This window comes from Biomphalaria glabrata, chromosome 1 (assembly GCF_947242115.1).
Source record: "Biomphalaria glabrata chromosome 1, xgBioGlab47.1, whole genome shotgun sequence".
Lineage (NCBI taxonomy): Eukaryota > Metazoa > Mollusca > Gastropoda > Planorbidae > Biomphalaria > Biomphalaria glabrata.
The window spans coordinates 36,267,765-36,294,255 of NC_074711.1; the positions used below are offsets into that span (position 1 = coordinate 36,267,765).

Here is a 26,491-nt window from a genome sequence, read left to right on the forward strand (position 1 = left end):
TTTTCTCTCTCTTTCTCTCTCTCTCTCTCTCTCTTTGTTATTCAATCTCTTTTTTCTCTCTCTTTCTCTCTCTCTCTATTTGTTATTCAATCTCTTTTTTCTCTCTCTTTCTCTCTCTCTCTCTATATATATTATTCTTTTTTTTTCTTTGTCTCTCTTTGTGCTCTCTCTTTTTTATTTCTCTCTCTCTCTCTCTCTCTCTATTGTCTCTTTCTCTCTCTAGGCATATCATATATATATTGTAATGTAAGTTATATGTAATTATATATGTATGCATGTGTATATTTATGTATGTATGTATGTATGTATGTATGTATGTATGTATGTATGTATGTATGTATGTATTTCAAACACATATTTCGTTGTCAATGAGACCAGGGAGTGCTGGTCTATAGTGTCTATAAGGCTATTATACTTTCTTCTGTTTCTTAATAGTATTTCTCGTGTCTTTTTTTTTTGACCGAGGCTAATTTCAAATCACTCTCAATTCGTATTCTAAGACCAAGTTGAAAGTTTGCACAATTATTCATTGTCGATGACAAACATAGGAATCAATACAATACAATAGCCTGACCACAACCTACAGACCCCTAAGTAACAGTAGCCTGACCACAACCAACAGACCCCTAAGTAACAGTAGCCTGACCACAATCTACAGACCCCTAAGTAACAGTAGCCTGACCACAACCTACAGACCCCTAAGTAACAGTAGCCTGACCACAACCTACAGACCCCTAAATAACAGTAGCCTGACCACAACCTACAGACCCCTAAATAACAGTTGCGCAACCCTATGAACAAAAGAAACGTAATTGGATCTAGGTCAAATAGCCATTTCAAAAGCTCCATTCATAGTATCACGCACTTGCGCAGCGCAGTGATACAAATCATACGAGCGTGAAGGGTCACAAAAAAACAACAAAATATTTAAAGCTGTTTTATTGATGAACATATTGACCTTAATAACCAGACCTATATAATAGAATATTACTTTCCTATGTGTTTAAAAAAACCACCGATAAGAATTACACTTTTACATGAACTATAAGTCTGTATTTCAGATCTAGTTCAATTCGAATATAAGTAACCAAAATTACATTTACATGTAGATCTAGGTCACATCTACTAATGCTGTATACTAAAGTATTTAGTCATTGACTATCATGGCATGTATATTCCATTCATGTACACCATTATAGTTTAAAGTAAGTACAGTTTTTCTTTTACTTTAATTTTAATAGTTAAGAATAGCTAGTTCATTACAAATACAATCTAACCAGGCAACGTCTAATTTTGATTTGTACAAAGCTCATGTCAACTCACTCTTTCTGTCGGGTTAAAATTGTGTACACGTTATTTCTCCCAGACCCTATCTCAAATCAAGCTGAAATTGTGCATCACTTATTCTTTTACCTCACAACACAAGAAAGTTTTACACAAATAACCAATTAGTTAATTAATTATTGGTAATGAATAATTTTGTTTGGTATCTCGAACAAGAGAAAGAAATAGCATTTCACAAATATGATGGTATAAGTTGAAGATTTTTTTAATGTATCGGTTAGGACAGTTAGTATGTAAAACATGGTTTTGTATTGAATTGTAATATGACAAGGTTTTTGAGAATCAAAAGAAAGATGACAAAATGAATGAGAGAGTTGAACCTTTCCACTTCATCAGACAATCTTTCTCAATTCTTTAAATATACTTGGTGCTAAAAACATTTTAAAAAATTCAGTACTATTGATTACATATCTACATATACATATCTACATAAAGGCGGCGAAGTGACTGAGCGGCAAGGGGCTTGGCTTCCAAACTGAGCGAGGGGTCCTGGGTTCAAATCTTGGGAAAAATTAAAGTTTTTTATTTCGGGATCTTTAGAGCGCCACTATGTCCACTCAACGGATGCCTAACATTAGATGGGGAAAAGTAAAGACTGTTGGTCATTGTGCTGGCCACATGGCACCCACGATACCCGTTCGCCACAGAAATAAAAATTGTCCTACGTCACTAAGACACATTTATTTTGTTTAATCCCAGTTGTTGAGACAGTTTATTTGTTGATCCTACACTCGAGTCGAGTTCAGTTTCTAGTTTGGAACAATGTTTTATTATTATTGAGAATTTAGATTCCTGAATTCCTCATCGCAAACATAAGAGCAATTGTTTTTGTATGCAGTTTGTAAAGCAATAGTCTGTCAGAAGACACAATGTTAGGGTTCTCCTCAGGAAAGGAGCTGACGTTTTGCAGTTTTCTTTTGATCTTTTTTTTTTCCTTATAGGGAGGGGTGATCCCTAGCCAGAGGAAAATTTTAAAAAATTTTGTTTAATGTATTTCTATTCAAATTATGTATAGTTTTCGACATTATGATTATTATGTTTTTTAACATATAATAGATAATTATAACACGCTGTAAAATTTCTCCGCGTCTAGCAGTATATGTGTTTTTATTTATATGTTAAAATATGTTATATGTTATTTTTATGTTAAAGACATTCAAAAGACATGAAATGACTGAATAGAACGCTCTGTAAGATTGTAACGGAATATATTGGAGACTGTGTCTTTGTGTCTGTAGCTGCACATAGTGAAGATTTTTTTCATTGTGTTGGTAGATGACCACTTTTGATTTCCAAAGAAATTAAGTTCACAAAACTAAATGGAATATTAATTTCCATTAGGATTTTTTTTTATAGTCATGTGGAAAACATAAAATTACAACGCAAGTTGACCTATACAAAATAATATGACTCACGGGCGTAGCCAGGATTTTTTTTCGGGGGGGGGGGGGGAGTTGGGGAGGATTATAAGAGATCAGTTAAGCCAGGTTCACATCTAACTTCACATTTACTTTCACCTATCCCTTGGTCTGCTAGACATTTGGGACACCTCACAGGATCTGTCAACCTTCTTTCTCCATTCTTCTCTGTCATTTGCCTTTGATAAAATTTAATACCGATATTCTTCTCAAAATATTGAAACCTGAATTTTTTCCTGCCTGGGTAGAGCACTTCGGGGGCCGATTTTGAGTTTGTGTTTCCACACAAACTGTCTTTGTAACCTTGTTTTATATTGAAGATGTATTTTTTAGCTTCAAACCCCACTGAAAGGGGATTTTAACTCAAAACGCCTTTGGCTACGCTCTTAGAATTTTGAGTGTATTTGGCTTTTTTTTAATAATGAAGAGGTATTTTTTAGCTTCAAATTCCGCTGAAGAGGGGTTTAAACTCAAAACCTCTTTTAAAATCAAAATCTTCCTTAACTAAGCTCTTGGAATTTGTGGATTGTCGTTTGCATGTTTTGTTTTATAGAAGAGGTGGATTAGACTGCAACAACCCTGGTAGGGGTTTTAAACTCAAAAACCCCTTGGCTGCGCTGGCACAAGTGATGGTTAGTATTAAAATCTCAACTAAAATAAACAGAATCAAAGTAAAAAATCAGTCACTAAATTCAGATCCCCCGCCCCTACGGGGGGGGGGGTTCATTTCGGGGAGGGGGGGTGAACCCCCCACCCCAGGCTACGCCCATGATATGACTAAATTATGTCCTCGTTGTTTACAAAACTTCTATCAACGCACTCTGTCTGTCTGGTCAAAAGTTTGTACACGTTGTTTCTCCCGCTCCCATTTTCAGATCAAGTTGAAACTTTGCACAAGACATAAATCATTTTTAAAATATAACCAATTAGTCAAACAAATTACTGGTAGTTTATTATTTTGTTTAATAACAGAGAGAGAAATTAATCTTTCAGTTTTCAGTTTATCTAGTTTGGTCCGCTCAGATATGTGTACACGTTATTCGTCCACACCCATTTGTGGAACAAGTTGAAACTTTAAACAATTGTTTATTGTACCTAACAAAACATGAACAAATTAAAAAAAAAAAGAACCAATCAGTAAATTAATTGTTGATATTATTTTTTTATATCGAATAGGGGAAAAAACTTCTAGATTGCTGAGAGATATTATAAACGCGATATTCTTCCCCTTAGATTAGCTTTGGTGGTGGTGTTTTTTTTTAAGATATTTTCTATTTTTGTTTTATTTTTAGCTGTTCTTTGTGCCAAGGTGTTAGACCGCTTGATTGTAGATTTTTCTTGATCTAGTATTTGTAAGATTGATCAAGGGGTAGGAGGAGGGAAGAGGTATCTGGGTGAAGGTTGCCGTGACAGCTTTTTAAAACCAATTTACGACATGAATTCGAACTCGAGGGTCCGCCTCTGTAGTATAGAGCCATCACTAAGACAGCCAAGTACTTATGAAAATAGGTTTTATAATAATCTATTGTTAGTTTCAAACGACGACCTATTCTCTACACAAGGTATAAAGGGAACTTATTCAACTTATACTGCCATATCTGTCAAGTACCAGTTCTTTTCATTATTCAATCTCTAACAACATAATTAATTACCAATAATCAATTAAATAATTGGTTCCTTTTTTATTGAGTCGTGTGTTGTCATTGACAATGAAAAAATGGTGTAAAGATGGCTGCCTGGTCGTGCGGTTTGCGCGCTGAACTATCGTTCGGACTTATCGATAGTCCCGGGGTTCAAACCCGTCGTCCTGGGGGGAGGTTTAGACAAGAAAGTTAATTATCTTGAACTCTGAAGGAACATCCGAAACATGTCAAACATTTTACAAACATTTTTTTACAAAGTTTCCACTTGATCCGAGAAATGGGAAGATGGAGAAATGACAGAGTGAGTAGATCGAAGCTTTGTAATGACTCAATCCATCAATACAACATAAACATGATAGGAGAGAACTAGTTGAACAAAACAATGTTAAAACAATCTTGTCAATGCGGAGAAATAAAGGAATGAAGTAGTACTACAGTCTGAGGCGGCGGTACCTGTGGTGTAAACACAATTAGTCCAGGGAAAGGTTCAGTGGTCAGAAGTCAACTCGGCAGATCAGGTTTTTCTTTGCTTGTCTAATTTCAAGACCTAGCAATCTACCATTCCCTGGACTGGCACGTGACTGGCTCTCTACTAGCTTCAATCACAAGTGGCGCGGTAAAACTGGACCGCCACGCTGGGAGACACCAGATAGGGGGGAGAGAAATGTATTCAAGGGCGTGTTTATCTATACTGAATGACCAGCGATATTGTCCGAGTTTTCAGTGTCCCGGCAAAGGATACTTACTAAAACAAAATCTTCTAATTCTGTTTCAATTGTGATTTTATTTTCCTTTAACCTCCGTCTTATTTATGTTAAAAAGTTGATAGGTTGATGTACAATATTCTCTCCCTCCCCCCTTTTTTAAAATATAAACTCCTCTGATTATGTCCCTGGAGGTGATTAGTTCTCTTTGCCTGTTTTAGTGACCGTGGTCAAGTTGTTTCCCCAGTTGTTCATGTATAAATTAGTCAAAGACAAAATTACAACAGAGAAGAGAATTAATTAGTTCACCAATGAGAAAACAGGGAACGGTTGAGGGGAGGGGGGGTCGGAAGAAGAGACGGGAGGAGTGTTCGATCTAGGGAGGAGTGTTCTAGTTTTCATTTCTTTTGTGTGTTCCCGTGTGTTATTTTACGTCGCTCAGTATTCTGATATTTTAGTAAGCTGGTCACGTGGGTCCAGTCATCAACTTTAGTTTCAGGTTAATTACTTTTGACTAAAATGCATTGACTCTAGGGAAAAGTAGTCCTCATCGTTCTGTCGTAAGACTTGGTCTGTAAAGTCAGCAGCTACAAGTGGAGTACTTCATGCATTTAATGTGAAACACGTTTGTTGACATCTCAAGACTTCAATCAAAGATTCTCAAAAGAACATTTCGACAGATTTTTTAAACCACAAACATCTAAATTTTTAAAAAGTATTTTTTTTAGATGTGCGTGTTCTTATATCGAAAACTGTATGGCGTGGAAAGAAATACCACATATTGACAGATCTGGGCGTGTGGATACAGTCCGCAAGTGTTTTTGCGTGGCCAAGTGAAACACTCATCCTTAATCTTCGGAACTGAAGACATACTCATTCATATTCGCTTGGTTACCTAAGTGAGTGGATCCGAGTTCAAGTCTCCGATGGAGGACCAGGAGTTTTAACTCGATCAGTACTTGCTAAGCTACCTTTTTTGGCACCAAGCACTTTCTCATAGACACAATGTCAATAAAGGTACACCTTGAATCCTAGATCAGCGTAGAGGGACATTTAAACAACAAAAAAAAGATACCACACTAGTAGGCGTTACAATGAACATTACGGTAATCCTAAAACAGTTAAAATTCTTGTAAAAAAAAACAAGAAATGGTGGATTTGTATTTTGATTGCAAACGTTTACAGGACTTCGTTTTCTGAAAAGGTTCAATAGTAAAATTGATGACTAGTTTTGATTTGAAACTTGTGGAATTAAAAGCTTAATAATTGTTACAGGTGGATGGCTGCCCATTGTTAATACCCGGTAGCTAGCTTGTAGCAGCTAAAACAATCCAATCAATGCATGCGTATCAAATTAAATATTAAATTAAATCAGCTTACGTCTCTCGCTGGTCTCATCTCTCTTCCACTTTCACACTCCTTTTATTAACTTCCGTTACGACAGACCAGCTCGTGATTTCATCAGAAACTCTTCAGCCTACACAACCAAAACATCCGCCCTTACTTTCCTCATAGTTACACCAGAATTACACACACACAAACACACACACTCCATTACACCTGTTAGTGTGGTATGCGCTCTGAACTCTTGAAAGTCTTGCCCGCACCCACTCCATGCCGTCCTAATAGAGGTCAGTGCAGTTTTGTAGAGCAACATCTTAAACGTTTAAACATACAGATGCTAGAGAGAATACAATGTTAAGATATCGTCACACATTAAATAACTGATTCTTCCATTCGAAGAATTAAATTTGCCTGGTCTCAAAACACATTTGGTGTCGGAACTAGTCAACATTGGTATGTTTTAAAACTAAGCATGCTGTTTGTTGGCTAGACGTACTCATTTTATTTGAAATTCAAAAAAAAAATATTATTTTTTTTTGGGGTGGGGGGGGGGGGGAGTTGTAATGTAATGATAAAAGCTATTATTTTACAATCCCAGAAACACCGACGCTAAGTTTCATCTTTCAAGATCAGAATTCTCAGGCCTGACATTAATACTTTCCTGCGTCTTTCAGAGTCTAGATCACCGCACTGACTTTCTTGGCTCTGACACTCACAGCGCTTCTTTAAGTCAAGTAGGAGTAATGAATGCGTCTAATGACCTCCTATTGTTTTTACAAATCCTACGCCATTACAGCGCCTCTGTCACCCCCCTGTGGGAATGAGTCTATTTTTATGGCGCTAAACAGAAACAAGCTTTGTAAAAAAAAAAATTCATGAACACACAATTTGGAATAGCGAGATGGCAAAGCAGATGGAATGGACAGATGGACGAAGCAGAAAGAGGCTGGGCCAGAGGGAGCGTGTTTAGTTTCATCTGACCACCGAGGACGGGATGACTTTTATTGGGGTCTCTTGAGGCTTTAGGTAATGGGGAGGGGCGAAATGTCCAGATACTAATGCTGGGGTGAGCTAATTAAGGGCGACTGTTGCTGAGAGATTGCCAAAAAACTCGGACATTAGAATGAGAAAAGAAGGCAACAGCTTTTTTCCTTTTCTGTAAAACAAACTGTACACACTGGAATATTCAAACACAATTAAATAAGTTCGTATGTATTACGCTGAAGACAAATGTGTATGTATAAAATGTGAAAAAGCAGCCAAGGAAAGCGGGGAAGACTTTTTAGCTGCTTTGGATTTGTAAAGTTTCATTCAGAAATGTTCACATCCTAACTCATGTCTCGCACAGAACGGCAAGGGGCGGGGGCAGGGTTCAAACTCGTAACATCGTGACGACAGTCCCGCATACTACACGTCCAGGCAGCCAATAGACAACATTCAAAGTTTGACTAGTCAACACACACACACAAAATGGAACACGAAGAGCACCAAGAAAAAATTTGCAGACATTCAAGAGAGTTTACAAACTGTATAGACAGAAGAATTATTGTAAAGTTACAGAGATTTTACGAAATGTCTACACAGAGAAGTTACAAAGAAGTTACAGTGAAGTTAACAAAATTTCGATTTTCTTTTCTTCTAAATAAAACATCAATGTTACAGCTATAAATGAAGTATAATATTGTTTATGAAAACAGGAAACCTTATTTATAATTCCACTTCATTCATTTATGAATGTTTTCAAAGTGGAAAAAGATTTTTTTTAAACTGTCTCCCTAACATTTTTACTATACTTTAAACAATCTTCAAAAAAAAAAAAAAAAAATACGCTGGTTCAGTGACCTTCAAGTCGCTCCAGTGCTAACCCCCTCATCGCTGGATTAAACATTTTTTTTTCTTTAAATGCAGACATTTAGAAATCTGCTATTTAGTTGGCCAGTCATGATAAGAGTGCTGCCCCTTCCCTTTGCGCCAAAGAGTTGCTGTTGAAGTGGCTGTGACCCCAGGGCTTAGCACTCTTATGCCAAACCACACAGCCTAACCGGGTGGATGCATGATGAGAACATTGGAGAAGCAAGGAAGCTGTCTGTTGTTAGAAGATACTGAAGTTGGTTTTGGTTACGCACGTGAAGGTCGCTGTGTCTGGTTTATTATTTAGTTACATTTATTGTATTTAGGATATTAATAGACATTTCCTTCTTACCACAATTATAACACAAATGTTAACTCCTGTCAACCTCTTCAGTTTTTCACATGTATATTCCCGACATAACACAGTGGACTATCTGGACACTGGTCAGCTACATGATATAGAAATCCTGGTTCCCCATGATCTCCCATTGATGACGCTGGGAGCGTGCAGTACAAGGTCTGGTTAAAGCGTGACCAATATACTATTTAGTCATTATTCAGAGAGCCAGTGTGATGATTGTATTTGTACATAGTGTTGTAAATAGCACTTGGTGAAATCGTGGTTGTAAGGTTAACAAACTCTAGGTTTATTTGTTTTGATTTCATTGGTATATTAGTCAAAGTAGAGTCACGACCCTTGAGACATTAACATTCTTGTCAGAGGCCTGAGATTTTATACTTATTGTAGATGTACTGAAGAAAGGAGTGGGGAAAGAAAGAAGGGGGTACCTGTGTGGAGGTTACCGTGACCGCATTTTATTTTTAAAAATTATACAACTTGAATTCGAACTCGAGAGCTCAAGTCTCCTCAAGCCAACACACTAAGCACCTTGTCAGCGAAGTGCTTATGAAACTAGAAGGTTTTATAGTTATTTATTGTTAGTTTTAATTCTTAAAGCGAAGACCTTATTCTTCACATAATTCCTAAAGGGAACTAATTCACCTTATGCCACCACATCTGTCTCGTACAAATTCTTTCCCTTGCTCGATAGCAAACAAAATAAATAATTAATAATAGTTTACTACTTTGTTAATGTTTTGTGTTGATCCTTGTTTTGTTAGGTTCAAGAAATAATAATGATAAATTTCAACTTGATCCGAGATTGGGTTTGGGAGAAATAACTTGTAGAAAAGTTTTACCAGACAGACAGACAGACAGACAGACACAGTGTGACGATATATGCTTTGTAAAAATAATGTTCAGCTTTTTGTGTTGTCATATTCAAAATTTTGTCAGAGATCACAGCCGAGATTAATTTTATGAACCGTGGTTTCGTGTTTGGACATTACCATAAACTAGAGTTCTTGACTTTAAGAATGCTAAGTTTGAAATTCTATTATGATGAAAAATAATAGACAAAATGTTTATTTAAAAATACATGGAACTAATCGCTACACACTGTACAGTGTAACCCCCACCCCCTCCCCCAGCGTCTCTCCAACTGTGGAGCGTTGCAATCATTTGAAATGTAACTTTAGTGTAACATTTGCTCCGTTACTATGGAGTTTGAAACACCAGGACAATTCCAGAGGCTCAGTAAACAGGACAACGCTGAGCAGGGCACCCCGCTGGAGGACCATTCCATTGGCCTTTCTTGATGGCTTTGTATTGATGTGGACAGTTGTGCTGTATTTTATGAACAAAACAATTGCTTGAAAGTATTAATATTTCAAAATTAAACTATTTGCTTTCGTAAGAGAAAAAGTAGCCGAAGCATCTAAAATTTAGCAAGCCACAAAATATGTTGAAATTAGATTTTCGATAGTTTATCTAGTTTTAGACACTTGAACGTTACAGACAGACAGACTACACAAGACTAAAGTTTTCGCCCTTACGGAAGCCACTTAAAGGGACTAAACGCACTAGCTTTCTCTCCATAATTTGGATTCCAAATATATGTAAATAAATATGCAAAGAAATCATGGAAAAGTGTATTATAACTATATGTCGGTAATTCTTTTTCATGACAAGAGGCTGGCTTTAATACTACTCCTCGGCTTAAAAAGTCTCTAATTTAAGTTGTTGTTGAAAATGTGTTTCTTTAGAAACTGTCAACAGAACCTCCTGTGTCTATTTGAATGTTTCTCAACTCAAACTTTGACAATGATTTCCCCAACATTTCCCGGGGACGAGAGACACCAGGAATTCCCGTCCCCAATGCTCATCTGACTTAATCTGGATCAATAATGTCCTGATTTTACAAGTTTCCACGCACCAGCACCACCCGTTCTATCCTCCCTGAGGCTCCCCACTCACCACCCGATCTACGCTCCCTGAGGCAACCCCCCCTCTCCTCCGTCACACCCACACTGAGTAACCTCATACGGGTGCAGGGGAGGGACACCGAGTGTGAGCACTTTAGCGTTCGTGAGAGCAGGACATTAAACTTCAAGTGAGTACTTCTCAATAAAACATTGATTATCTGTTTGGTGGAGCCTTTCTGAGCATCCTTGTTTGTAGCCTTGGCCAGACTGTAACAAGCAGGGACATGATGACTTCTGAAACTCTTCCCCGGTGCTGTCACTTTTGTTTTGTTTGTCCAGGTTTTTTTTTTATGACACAGAGTTGATGTCTAGCAATTGTAGAAGACAAAAATTTACAGATTCTTTCGTTTGGTTGACAGAGTTGGCAAGGAGACCAAGTGTCCAAAGCAAGAATGGGCTTAGAGTAAAGCAGTCATGACAACGTGTCCAGCGGGGTTTTGGCATAAAAAAGAATGGAGAAAATGGTGGAGGGGACATTCTTTGCCTCAAGCTTGGGGAGAAACTTAGGTTTGGATTTCATAAATCAACTGAGTCTGAAAAAAATGTTTAATGAACACTGGACTCTTACTAGACGTAATTTATTGTTGGTAAATAAATTTAAGTTATAAATGAGCAGATCTTACACGAATATGTGCCTCAACCAAACATAGTTAAAGTAGTTGACCAGATTCATAGACAAAATAAGAAAAGAAAATTGAAACTTCTTAATTCCTGCTTGGTACCTAAGGATGAATCCATTGAAGCTGCTTATAACGTCTTCGTGCAATGTTAATACGTTATAAACTGTCAACTCTCTGAATATTCATTTTTTTAAAAAGTGGTGCTTTTTTTATAAGCTTTTGATATTTTAATAGAAAATTATTTTTAGTGCCTTTTCTAGAGAAAAGTCACTATTGTGCTAGAGTTGTCCGTGTGTATGACTGTTCATTTTTCAAGTCTAGATGTAAAAAAAAATATTAAAATATCGCATTTGTAAAAGTGATTTCACCATAGACATAACCGATCACAAAATAGTTGCAGAGTCTCATGTTAATTATGAAAACATGGTCACAGTTGAAAATTTCTTGATTTATGAATTCTGTGACTAATATGTGTGAGCAGGGTTCGGCTGACCTGCAGGGGCTGCCGACGATTTTGTGTAACATAAACCAGTTACAGAGACTAAAAACTCAAAATGCCTAGGTGTTATAATTAATGAAGGATTATCATGGAATTCCTATATTGATGAAATGATGAAATTATTTAAGATCTAACGAAACATCAGAGTTTATTCAAAGAACTCAAATAAGAACTAAAATGTTATTTAACCTTAGTTAGGCCAATATTAGAATAGGCATGTTCTATTTGGGATCCCTCAACTCGAGAAAACATTAAGAATCTGGAACAGACACATAATACAGCAGTGAGATTCATAACAAATAATAATTAACACTTATATAGAGTTACACTTGTAGTAAAATCATTAAATTTAGAGACTGTTATGGAGCGTGTGTAGAAGATGTATATGGTGACGGCGGGAAGAGTTTAGGATATACAGTGTGAATAATGCAAGATGAGCTGTATTGTCGTCAGCGGTCTTAAGTAGGAGAGACGCCTCCAGAACGCCAGCCTGAAAAGACGTGCTATTGCTGTGAGATAGATTTTGTTTAAAATACCATTTCGTATTATTACTACAATCTACTAAATTTATTTCTTTTTATCTCAAGTTGATTTTGTCCATATTGTAAGAATAATAGTGTTCACAAAGAAATGATTCAAGTTTTGTTCAAGTTTGACAAGTTAAAATCTAATACGCCTACAACGGTTGAGTTGTCTACCAGCAGTTTGGTGCTACAAGTCAACGGCCGTCAACAACAGAGACTCTTCAGGATTGAAGACTAGAAAGTAAAGTAGCAATCATACATGCAAACTCTGAAATACAAAAACAAAACAAAATAAAAAGAAAGACAAAGATACACATTTCTTGTTCCGTATGCTAGGGGAAATTTGTACAAATGCTCCTTTTCCCCTAGTGTTATTAGAGCATTGAATGAGTTGTATGAATCAGCCAGGAAAACCAACGACTTGGCAGAGGATAGGTCATTGATTAACATGCATTGCTAGATTGGCCTAGGACAAACGTAGGACGTAATCATCTTTTTTTTTTGAAGTAACGTCTGTATTTATAAGATAAGATAAGATAAACTCGTAGCTTATATTGTTATATTTGTGTTGTTTTTTTAATTGTATTGTACGGTTTCTATAATGGAGCCACTCAGGTGCAATCAGCGACATGCTAGTGGATGGAGGGGTTTCAAGTTTCAATAGCCTGCACCTGTAGTCACTCCCACCATGAAGTCCCCCCTTTTATCACACATTAGTCTGGTCACGCAGACTTACTAAGTCGATGTTCAGTTGATGGAGAAAATGGAGGGAATGGGAAGAAGGGGGTGGGGCGGTGAAATCTGACTTAAGACATCGGCCATTGGGTCACATATTTGGCCCATCACTTGTCAATATTGTCATGTCACATGGAAAGTAAGACTAGCCGAAGGCTTGTTGATTGATGACGTGGCATTTATCGACCGCGCTCACAAACACACACTACCGCGCTCACAAATACACACTACCGCACTCACAAACACACACTACCGCGCTCACAAACACACACTACCGCGCTCACAAACACACACTACCGCGCTCACAAACACACACTACCGCGCTCACTCACCGAGCTTATTGGCATTCTACTGACAATTTTCCGCGATTTATTTTATTTTTTTGATCAACTCTGGGCCCTCGTCTTGAATATTGAATTTAAAATGTTGACTCACGTGTCCAGGAAATCAAACTATGTGCCCATCTGTCCATTAAGTAGTCAACTTGAGGTTACGGTCATTGAGCGAATTATTATTTGTCGAATCTATTTGAAAACACTCGAACCAAAGCTTAGATTGACGAGGAACGAGTTGCCAACTTTGAACTAGTACATAGATTGAAAATTGTTTTTTTTTTTGTTTACTTATGTGGGGCGTTTTGTAATTGCATTGTTAGTAAAGATCAAAGAAGAAGTAAGTTGGCATCAGTTTTAAAAACCTTAATGAATATGTACATGCATTCCATCGATAAATGCATTAATTAATCAATAAAACATGTCTCTTTATAGCCGCAGTGACCACTATATATAGTGAAAGCTGCTTTACTTATTTGTAAGTGATTAGTATCCCAGTGTTAGTGTTGTGAGTTTCTTCATGGACTAACAAGGTCATGTCTGTCTATCAATGGTTCAAAAGGTCATGTCTGTCTATCAATGGTTCAAAAGGTCATGTCTGTCTATCAATGGTTCAAAAGGTCATGTCTGTCTATCGATGGTTCAAAAGGTCATGTCTGTCTATCGATGGTTCAAAAGGTCATGTCTGTCTATCGATGGTTCAAAAGGTCATGTCTGTCTATCAATGGTTCAAAAGGTCATGTCTGTCTATCGATGGTTCAAAAGGTCATGTCTGTCTATCGATGGTTCAAAAGGTCATGTCTGTCTATCGATGGTTCAAAAGGTCATGTCTGTCTATCGATGGTTCAAAAGGTCATGTCTGTCTATCGATGGTTCAAAAGGTCATATCTGTCTATCAATGGTTCAAAAGGTCATGTCTGTCTATCAATGGTTCAAAAGGTCATGTCTGTCTATCGATGGTTCAAAAGGTCATGTCTGTCTATCGATGGTTCAAAAGGTCATGTCTGTCTATCAATGGTTCAAAAGGTCATGTCTGTCTATCAATGGTTCAAAAGGTCATGTCTGTCTATCGATGGTTCAAAAGGTCATGTCTGTCTATCGATGGTTCAAAAGGTCATGTCTGTCTATCGATGGTTCAAAAGGTCATGTCTGTCTATCGATGGTTCAAAAGGTCATATCTGTCTATCAATGGTTCAAAAGGTCATGTCTGTCTATCAATCGTTCAAAAGGTAATGTCTGTCTATCAATGGTTCAAAAGGTCATGTCTGTCTATCAATCGTTCAAAAGGTCATGTCTGTCTATCAATGGTTCAAAAGGTCATGTCTGTCTATCAATGGTTCAAAAGGTCATGTCTGTCTATCAATGGTTCAAAAGGTCATGTCTGTCTATCAATGGTTCAAAAGGTCATGTCTGTCTATCAATCGTTCAAAAGGTCATGTCTGTCTATCAATGGTTCAAAAGGTCATGTCTGTCTTTCAATGGTTCAAGAAACACCAGGAATCGATTAACAAAAGAAAATATATAGGTAACGAAATAATCAACTGAACTGTAAATAACAAAGTTACCAAACAATCACAAGCTGAAGTGTCACAACTAACTTGAAAACTGCATCTTACAAACAAGCAATAATGTAGAAGTTTTGTGCATCTTATAAACAAGCAATAATGTAAAAGTTATTTCCCTTATTCGATATCAAACAATAATAATTTATCACCAATAATTTATTGACTAATTGTTTACTTTTTTTTACTTGATTCATACATTGTGAAGTACAACAAACAAATAATTGTTTTAATTTGATACGAGACTGGGATGTGGGAGAAATAACGAGTACAATGATCTAAGGGGACCAAACCCTACATATTTAGCCATATGTGTGAATACTGAAGGATTCATTTTTCTTGTTTGTATCACACAAAATAATTAATTACTAGTAATTAATTGACTAATTGGTTAATTTTTATCGTTGATTTTATGGTTAATTTTTTTCATTAATTTTATGTCTTGTCCATGTCAATGAATAATGGGCAAAGTTTCAGCTTATCTGCGAATGGGTGTGGGAGAAACAACGTGCACAAACTTTGTACCCGAAAGACTCCCTACAGACAGACAGAGCTGGTATAAGCTATGTCAAAAATTTGATTCCGAAACTCTCAGGTAGCTCCACTCTACAAACCATTCAATGAATAATAACGAACTTAGAATTCCTCTTAGCTTAAATCCTTGATTCTATCAACTAGCAAATCACAATTCTCTCTTCAACACAATCACTGTTACTAAAGATCAAAGAACAAGTAAGTTGGCATCAGTTTAAGAAAACTTCACTATGTGCATCCAATGCATTCATTAATCAATGAAACATGCCTCTTCGTGGCCGACATTGACCACTGTCCACATACCCTGCTTAGTCCCCACAGTCCATACTGTAGCCCTAAGGTCACTGTACAAGTCAGATGTTCACCTTTGATATCTAAGTCACTCTTGGGCCGTCATTTGTAGTACACACTTATCGGTCAGTCCATCTCTCGGTTCAACAGGGCCCCCGAGTGTCCAGAACTGGCCCTAATCTACAAATATTAGCCGCTAAAGTAGGCTGGAAGCCTGTTGATGGGATCACCCATAAATACCCTGTTCTGTCTTCCCTTGGTCAGGTTATGTGCCCTTGTCTAGTCATTTGTTTTTAGTCAGGTTAGGTCCCCTGTTCTCCGATAACTTGCTAAGTATGCAAACACTTGTCTGTTCCTAGGGGGTCTCTGTTTGGGCACCAAGTGGTGTCTGGTAGGATTCGGACGTGCGTTTTTTTAACTCCTACGCATGCTTTAATGATTCTTTTTATTTATTGTGTATCGTATTGGATACCTTCGATCTACTCACATTAGCCAGACCATCAACCTTGACTAACACCCATGTACTCAACTCATGTCCACAGACCGTCACATATATTCCCGTAGTTAAATAAAAACACTATCGTATGATAAGTATATAACATACATACCCTACTGACATTCACACGCTCCTTTCAATAATACACGCATAACATTTAACTCCAAACAGCTATACACATACCTCAATACACATGCACTCCACACACACACACACATACGAACAATTCCTCTCCAATCATGTCTTTTTGTCCTCCTCTTGGTATCGTATATAGTATATATCATCCCTTAAATGACACAAAACTCTTTCAGTGTTCAACATTTCATCCATTAAATGACACAAAACTCTTTCAGTGTTCAACATATCATCCCTTAAATGACACAAAACTCTTTCAGTGTTCAACATTTCATCCATTAAATGACACAAAACTCTTTCAGTGTTCAACATATCATCCATTAAATGACACAAAACTCTTTCAGTGTTCAACATTTCATCCCTTAAATGACACAAAACTCTTTCAGTGTTCAACATTTCATCCATTAAATGACACAAAACTCTTTCAGTGTTCAACATATCATCCCTTAAATGACACAAAACTCTTTCAGTGTTCAACATTTTATCCATTAAATGACACGAAACTCTTAGTGTTCAAATGTAGAAATATAGTCTATTGGGAATGGACTGGAAATGATAATGTGCCCCTGACACATACACACGCTCATATTTCGGGCCCGTTAATTCTAGTAGCACTTTCTCTTATCCGCTCCCCCCCCCCCCCAGGACAAAACCAAAAAGTTAGTCCATCTTACACTCTATGACTTTTCTTCGGCTTCTCAATTCAATCTATATTATCTTTCAACCGTGGACCCCCCCCCCCTTTTTTTTTTTTTTCTGGTTAGTTTTTTTGGAATTTTCAATTTTAATGCAAGCTATGAACGGTGAAAGACACCGCCCATACATTTCTTCCTACCATCAGTTTCTGGACTAGATTTTTACATTTAGGTTGACATTTTGTTCTCTAAATAAAAAGAAATATCGTTTGTCTCACCCATTTTGAAAGTAGCAAAATGACAATAGATCTAGATACATCGTACCTTTCCTTGCTCTCTCTCTCTCTCTCTCTCTCTCTCTCTCTCTAAAAAGACTTCTTATGTAACTCTAATAAATTTTTGTTCTTGTTGTTTCTTTTAGTAGTAATTGTGACAGTATTGAGGACCGACTGATCAGTTTGGACTTGTATGTGTAGTGATAACACTAAGACATGGTGACCTGTGAATGTAGTCTGGTTCTGACTGGACTAAATGAATCGTGTTTCAACACGACTTGTAAGAATGTTTTGTTATTAACATGACTTTACAAATTCGATATGTTATGACTATGTCTATCAGGATGATCCGGCTGCTGCTGCTCTAACATGATCTAGAGGTTTACCTTTACAACTTGATGGATGTCCGTGGAATGAAACTTCAATTCAATTATTTCCATAACAGCCATGTCGATACAGTGAAGAAATAACGTGATTCGCAATAATACGTTAGAATCCTGGGGATAAGTTGGATTTCTAAATAATGCCATGAATATATCGCCACAGATATCATTCAGCTATTTATACAGAAAATATTCGGGTGTGTTGTAGTTGGATCTAAGAACATGTTCAGGATACAGTGTAATTGAATAGTTAAAGGTAGGCAACTATAGTTCCAGTATTAATATTGAAATATTATAGTTGAATAATGAACATTTAAATAGCAAAGTGATTATGAGTCATGTGTCACGTGGATGTGTTAAATTTGGTCACACTGAAGTTTTGACTTCTTGTAAAAGAGAAAACATTTTCCTTTGTATTCATTGTCTTAATTTTTTTTTTTGGGGGGGGGAGGGGGGCTACTGTTATTGTGTTCTTTTAACAGTTTTCTTCCCTATATGTAAATGTGGACCCCTCCCCCTTTCCCAATCTAGCATTGTGTTGACGGACGAGCAATTATTGGCATACGAAATAATACAGAGACTAATAGGAAAAAAAAACAACCTCCATTTAAATAAACTGGAACAGATAATTGTTCCATTCGCTCAAGTTACGACGGCAATAACGAGACGATTCAAGGAGGATAATTTATATTGAAGTGAGCAAAGTTAAAGATGTTCCCTCACGGTTATCTCCGCTTGCTATTCAGTCCACAGACTGTGTGAGTCTCGCGATAATTGCTGACTGGACAAGTTAGCTTGGGGGGCAGGGTAGGTGTGACTGGAGCAACCTGTCCCTTGATGCCTCTCTTGTGGCTTGACCACAACCACGCCAAGACTGGTGAGATCCGTTTTGAAGGCAACCACAAGGGGAGTCTATAGCGTTGAGCGTAAAATATAAAAGGGACATTTACGACAAAATAGTTTTGTAAGTGTGGCATTAAAAAAAACTTAACCTTTCCATTACCTGCCCCTGACAACTAAAAATGTTTAACCTTTCCATTGCCTGCCCCTGACAACTAAAAATGTTTAACCTTTCCATTGCCTGCCCCTGACAACTAAAAATGTTTAACCTTTCCATTACCTGCCCCTGACAACTAAAAATGTTTAACCTTTCCATTGCCTGCCCCTGACAACTAAAAATGTTTAACCTTTCCATTGCCTGCCCCTGACAACTAAAAATGTTTAACCTTTCCATTGCCTGCCCCTGACAACTAAAAATGTTTATCCTTTCCATTACCTGCCCCTGACAACTAAAAATGTTTAACCTTTCCATTGCCTGCCCCTGACAACTAAAAATGTTTAACCTTTCCATTGCCTGCCCCTGACAACTAAAAATGTTTAACCTTTCCATTGCCTGCCCCTGACAACTAAAAATGTTTATCCTTTCCATTACCTGCCCCTGACAACTAAAAATGTTTATCCTTTCCATTACCTGCCCCTGACAACTAAAAATGTTTAACCTTTCCATTACCTGCCCCTGACAACTAAAAATGTTTAACCTTTCCATTGCCTGCCCCTGACAACTAAAAATGTTTAACCTTTCCATTACCTGCCCCTGACAACTAAAAATGTTTAACCTTTCCATTGCCTGCCCCTGACAACTAAAAATGTTTAACCTTTCCATTACCTGCCCCTGACAACTAAAAATGTTTAACCTTTCCATTGCCTGCCCCTGACAACTAAAAATGTTTAACCTTTCCATTGCCTGCCCCTGACAACTAAAAATGTTTATCCTTTCCATTGCCTGCCCCTGACAACTAAAAATGTTTAACCTTTCCATTACCTGCCCCTGACAACTAAAAATGTTTAACCTTTCCATTGCCTGCCCCTGACAACTAAAAATGTTTAACCTTTCCATTGCCTGCCCCTGACAACTAAAAATGTTTAACCTTTCCATTGCCTGCCCCTGACAACTAAAAATGTTTAACCTTTCCATTACCTGCCCCTGACAACTAAAAATGTTTAACCTTTCCATTGCCTGCCCCTGACAACTAAAAATGTTTAACCTTTCCATTACCTGCCCCTGACAACTAAAAATGTTTAACCTTTCCATTGCCTGCCCCTGACAACTAAAAATGTTTAACCTTTCCATTGCCTGCCCCTGACAACTAAAAATGTTTATCCTTTCCATTGCCTGCCCCTGACAACTAAAAATGTTTAACCTTTCCATTACCTGCCCCTGACAACTAAAAATGTTTAACCTTTCCATTGCCTGCCCCTGACAACTAAAAATGTTTATCCTTTCCATTGCCTGCCCCTGACAACTAAAAATGTTTATCCTTTCCATTGCCTGCCCCTGACAACTAAAAATGTTTAACCTTTCCATTGCCTGCCCCTGACAACTAAAAATGTTTATCCTTTCCATTGCCTGCCCCTGACAACTAAAAATGTTTAACCTTTCCATTGCCTGCCCCTGACAACTAAAAATGTTTAACCTTTCCATTGCCTGCCCCTGACAACTAAAAATGTTTAACCTTTCCATTGCCTGCCCCTGACAACTAAAAATGTTTATCCTTTCCATTGCCTGCCCCTGACAACTAAAAATGTTTAACCTTTCCATTGCCTGCCCCTGACAACTAAAAATGTTTAACCTTTCCATTGCCTGCCCCTGACAACTAAAAATGTTTATCCTTTCCATTGCCTGCCCCTGACAACTAAAAATGTTTAACCTTTCCATTGCCTGCCCCTGACAACTAAAAATGTTTAACCTTTCCATTACCTGCCCCTGACAACTAAAAATGTTTAACCTTTCCATTGCCTGCCCCTGACAACTAAAAATGTTTAACCTTTCCATTGCCTGCCCCTGACAACTAAAAATGTTTATCCTTTCCATTGCCTGCCCCTGACAACTAAAAATGTTTAACCTTTCCATTACCTGCCCCTGACAACTAAAAATGTTTAACCTTTCCATTGCCTGCCCCTGACAACTAAAAATGTTTAACCTTTCCATTACCTGCCCCTGACAACTAAAAATGTTTATCCTTTCCATTGCCTGCCCCTGACAACTAAAAATGTTTAACCTTTCCATTGCCTGCCCCTGACAACTAAAAATGTTTAACCTTTCCATTACCTGCCCCTGACAACTAAAAATGTTTAACCTTTCCATTGCCTGCCCCTGACAACTAAAAATGTTTAACCTTTCCATTGCCTGCCCCTGACAACTAAAAATGTTTAACCTTTCCATTACCTGCCCCTGACAACTAAAAATGTTTATCCTTTCCATTACCTGCCCCTGACAACTAAAAATGTTTATCCTTTCCATTACCTGCCCCTGACAACTAAAAATGTTTATCCTTTCCATTGCCTGCCCCTGACAACTAAAAATGTTTAACCTTTCCATTGCCTGCCCCTGACAACTAAAAATGTTTAACCTTTCCATTGCCTGCCCCTGACAACTAAAAATGTTTATCCTTTCCATTGCCTGCCCCTGACAACTAAAAATGTTTAACCTTTCCATTGCCTGCCCCTGACAACTAAAAATGTTTAACCTTTCCATTGCCTGCCCCTGACAACTAAAAATGTTTAACCTTTCCATTGCCTGCCCCTGACAACTAAAAATGTTTAACCTTTCCATTACCTGCCCCTGACAACTAAAAATGTTTAACCTTTCCATTGCCTGCCCCTGACAACTAAAAATGTTTAACCTTTCCATTGCCTGCCCCTGACAACTAAAAATGTTTATCCTTTCCATTGCCTGCCCCTGACAACTAAAAATGTTTAACCTTTCCATTACCTGCCCCTGACAACTAAAAATGTTTAACCTTTCCATTGCCTGCCCCTGACAACTAAAAATGTTTAACCTTTCCATTACCTGCCCCTGACAACTAAAAATGTTTATCCTTTCCATTGCCTGCCCCTGACAACTAAAAATGTTTAACCTTTCCATTGCCTGCCCCTGACAACTAAAAATGTTTAACCTTTCCATTACCTGCCCCTGACAACTAAAAATGTTTAACCTTTCCATTGCCTGCCCCTGACAACTAAAAATGTTTAACCTTTCCATTGCCTGCCCCTGACAACTAAAAATGTTTAACCTTTCCATTACCTGCCCCTGACAACTAAAAATGTTTATCCTTTCCATTACCTGCCCCTGACAACTAAAAATGTTTATCCTTTCCATTACCTGCCCCTGACAACTAAAAATGTTTATCCTTTCCATTGCCTGCCCCTGACAACTAAAAATGTTTAACCTTTCCATTGCCTGCCCCTGACAACTAAAAATGTTTAACCTTTCCATTGCCTGCCCCTGACAACTAAAAATGTTTATCCTTTCCATTGCCTGCCCCTGACAACTAAAAATGTTTAACCTTTCCATTGCCTGCCCCTGACAACTAAAAATGTTTAACCTTTCCATTGCCTGCCCCTGACAACTAAAAATGTTTAACCTTTCCATTGCCTGCCCCTGACAACTAAAAATGTTTAACCTTTCCATTGCCTGCCCCTGACAACTAAAAATGTTTAACCTTTCCATTGCCTGCCCCTGACAACTAAAAATGTTTAACCTTTCCATTGCCTGCCCCTGACAACTAAAAATGTTTAACCTTTCCATTGCCTGCCCCTGACAACTAAAAATGTTTAACCTTTCCATTGCCTGGCCTCTGGCCACTAATGAACATTTTCTATTACAATTACGAATAAAATAAAATTTTAAAGAAGGTCGTTTGGAAGCAGCAGATATCGTGCCGATATATCTCCACTTTTACCATATACAGAGGAAAATAGTAAATTAATAATAAAACTCTCCTTAGGACGCCCCTATGAATATCAGCTATCTACTTTTATGTATTATGTTTTTATATGTTAACTGACCAGATTTACTTTTATGTATTATGTTTTTATATGTTAACTGACCAGATTTACTTTTATGTATTATGTTTTTATATGTTAACTGACCAGATTTACTTTTATGTATTATGTTTTTATATGTTAACTGACCAGATTTACTTTTATGTATTATGTTTTTATATGTTAACTTACCAGATTTACTTTTATGTATTATGTTTTTATATGTTAACTGACCAGATTTACTTTTATGTATTATGTTTTTATATGTTAACTGACCAGATTTACTTTTATGTATTATGTTTTTATATGTTAACTGACCAGATTTACTTTTATTGAAAAAAAAAAGATGCTGAAAAATTAAAATAAAAAGAGAACAATAAAAATAAATGTTTTTTTCTGAACACGAAAAACATTTCAAAAAATGTTTTTAAAGACAAATTGGGTATCCAACTCATGATACACTGTCAGCTTCTTGATTGAACGATTCTACCATTTAGGCCAGCGGCCATTGTATAATATATTTATACTTTTATTACACTTAGTACTCTTATTATCTAATAGACGGCAGACAAGCAATGTGACATAATAGTAACCCTACATCAGTGACCAAGTCATAGTTCTTAATTCCTTTTACATTGAAACATAACGCTATTTATACTACGGATTAATAGAAGCATAGAAACAGTTTCAACCATTGTCAAAATATCGGGCCCCATGTGACTTCAATCATTTGTGACATGTCTGGTCATTCTTACAATGTCTTTCCAATTCTTTTCATTGTTGAAATGTTCGATGCAAGTTGAGACTATATGTGGGAAGCGTGGTCGAGAGGCCAAGTGCGCTTGAACTTGGCTTGGCTACCTAGAAAGGGGCTCGAGGTTCGAGCTCGAGGTACTGAGCTCCTAAAGGCAGCACGGAAAACCAACTCCTAGATACTCCATCCCCCCCACTGTCCACAAATGGGATTGCTATAAGCATGAAAGTAGCGCTATATAAAACCTATATATATATATATATATATATAATGCATGTTCAACCTGAAATTGAACACAACAGGGAGCTTTTTTTTATTCCTATTTATTTTTTCGTATAAAAAACATTCAATTAAAAAAAAAATGTTCTTGTCTCGTTCAAAGATACAAATACACTCCGTATAAGCTTTGCACTCTACAAATTATTTTTATTTGTATTATTATTACTATATACAGTTTATTTGGTTACGAATATGAACTTGGCGCGTAAGAATTAAAATTTGTTTGTTTTATGTAATTTGGGTTTAGGTTTTATAGCGACAATGACGTCATCGTAAAAACAAAGATTAGAGTTCGATATGTAACAAAAAGAGTTCATAGATTAGCGTCTTTGGAGGCAGTCCTGGTCCTTTCAGAAGTGTTTCGACTTGGTTATTTTGTTTAGTGACAGCGACTACAGTCGATGGATTTCCTTCATTACTGAATTAAATGTTCCACATTATCAACACTGTTGACTATATCATCTCATTACCTGCCCTTGCCTGTTCTTCTTGTTATTTGGAAGTATTTGTTACCTCCTCTTTGGTCAACGCTCTACACAAGACCGCGAAGAGCTACAATAATTTGTAAGGTTTGTTTAAGTATTTATTGGCATTTATTGTTTTCCGGTCCTTCTCTAATTGCTACTATGACCTCACGCTAGTGGCGTAGCTAGGATGGAGGAAGAATTTGAAAATCCCACTGGACCCCTACTTGAAGGGGTGGGGCAAATTATTTTTTTTTACATTAAAAACTAAATATGCAGGGCCCCAAAAGGGGTCAAGCCCAGTGGCGTAGCAGGGTACCAGTGGGCCCGGGTTCAGGAATGCGAGCGCCCTCCTATAAACTGAGTGTGACTGAACCCAAACTGGGCTCTACTGTATCTAATAAGAGAACACATGTCAATGAAAACAGACTTAGACAGTACACAAGGTACGTCTGTACCTCACGGGGTAAAGGAGAACAATTTCTTTCAACCTTTGGATCTGTCCTGTCTGGTCCTGTCTTGGATTGTGTGTGTTGTCTAGTCTAATGCTACCTCATTTAGTCTAATGCGAGACCGAGCACATCCAAGGGGCACTACAACTATCTATAACGTACTTAATAAAACTTGTGAAGACTTTAACTGATGTTTATTTACAGTTGGGGATGATCCGTCGTTTTAATTAGTGGTCTATTCACTATACATCTTTCTACAAGCCCTAGCCATGTTCTTCTCCTATCATGTACCCGTGTTCTGCAACGTCATTCGTCCGTCTGACTACGTCACTACTTTTACCGTCACTAAATAGTGAAAACAATGCACAATATATTTATTTACAAAACTAACATAATCTCTAAACTAAGCTAGGTCACTACAGATCATTGGAAGGGACAATGTCATTGGTCAACCGTTTAACATTTCGGGAGTCACATACTGAATCTTCATATATTCTGAATGTGTATTGGTCGTCACAGGTATGTAAGCCTGAGGACTTCCCACAGTGCAATTGTCCTGTTTTACATCAGCTTCGTCTAGTTAGGCGACGATGGTTTATAAAACACCTCTTTAAAGAAATTAATGTTCAACCTACTGAGTAGAGGATCAATTGTGATCCTATAGATCGCTTTCCATGCACAACCGTTTTTTAATTCAAAAGAATTACATAATATATCTGATGATTTGCCGTGTACATTATTTGCCTATTAACGTTATTTTTTACTTTTTACTCATACAGTTTATTCAAGTATTACAATTAGTCAACAGGCATTGTAATATTAAAGAAATAAATAACACATAAACCAAAACAAAAGCAAATATAATTCATCATATAGAACACTTTTACAATGAGTAGGTTTACACGCAGTTATCATTATTATTATTATTATTATTATTATATTTAAATGATACGTTGTATTGACAATTTAAGAGTTACCTTCCTTTAATAGATTGCATTGTTATTTTGCTCGGACACCAGAAATAAAATTAAAGATAGATAAACATGATTTAATTAAAATAATGTAATTATGTGATGCATCTAAACTCTTATAGTCAACACATTCCTTTACAGAGCCACGTTTGGGCCCCTAGTGGTCGTGGGCCCTTTCGCAATGAACCCCTTCGCGCCATGGTTGCTACACTACTGGTCAAGCTTCCAGGGCCCCCAAACGATGGAAAACTCCTAGCTACGCCGCTGGCTCACGCTTTATTTAGAGTCACGAAGGTAAAAGTTGAAAGTTGGAAGTGAAAATGTGGATAATTTATGCTGAAAGTCTGAGCATAGGATTATTGCTGGTTAGTTCAGCTGATATAGCGTCGCGCTAATAACGCGAATATCTTTAATTCCATCCCCAACCTAGCTTTTTTTTTCTCTTTATTTTTCAATTACAAATAAAATGAATCTTTAGTTTAATACATTATTTATACATAAAGTAGGAAAATGATTTATATATATATTCCTTGCTTATAGAACATATTTACTATTGCAAAAAATGACTTTAATATTCACTGCTCTAGCCTTGACAAATTAAAATTAAAATAAAAAACAGAAAAAAAGAAACAGACCATGTTTTATAAAACATACACCATTCTGTTTAAAGTCCACATTGTTTGCCCCCTGTTTACGTCAGAGTTGGTAATAGCTGATAAACAAACACCAGCCTTTCGGCTTGCAAGAGCCCTAAATATGAATTGAATCAACGGACTAGTCACACGAAGGGGCCCACTAGGGACCTCGGCTTATTGGTTTCTTTCTCCCTCTCTCTCTCTCTCTTTCTCTCTCTCTCTCTGCCACCTCCTCCTCGTAGTTTTTAAACATACACAGAAATTAAGATACAATAACCAATGAAGGGAAATAAGAGCTTCTTGGTGATATCGATTAGGTCCCCTGTTTCACTGATCTTCAGTCAAGAAATTTATTATAGTTGTATAATCTATACTCATATAAAGAATCATAATTGCCGTCTATTTGATATAATATGGACATACATCGTAGGGTCATGGACAGTTCATTTATATATTTTTGGG

The 26,491-nt window shown here is 37.1% G+C and overlaps 1 protein-coding gene across 3 annotated transcripts in view; it reads right to left on the reverse strand.

Moving 5' to 3' along the window:
- The window catches only part of LOC106074282 (opioid-binding protein/cell adhesion molecule homolog), a 135,262-nt gene that overhangs the window by 12,489 nt on the left and 96,282 nt on the right, over positions 1-26,491 (reverse strand). The gene's annotated exons all lie outside the window — the stretch shown is intronic.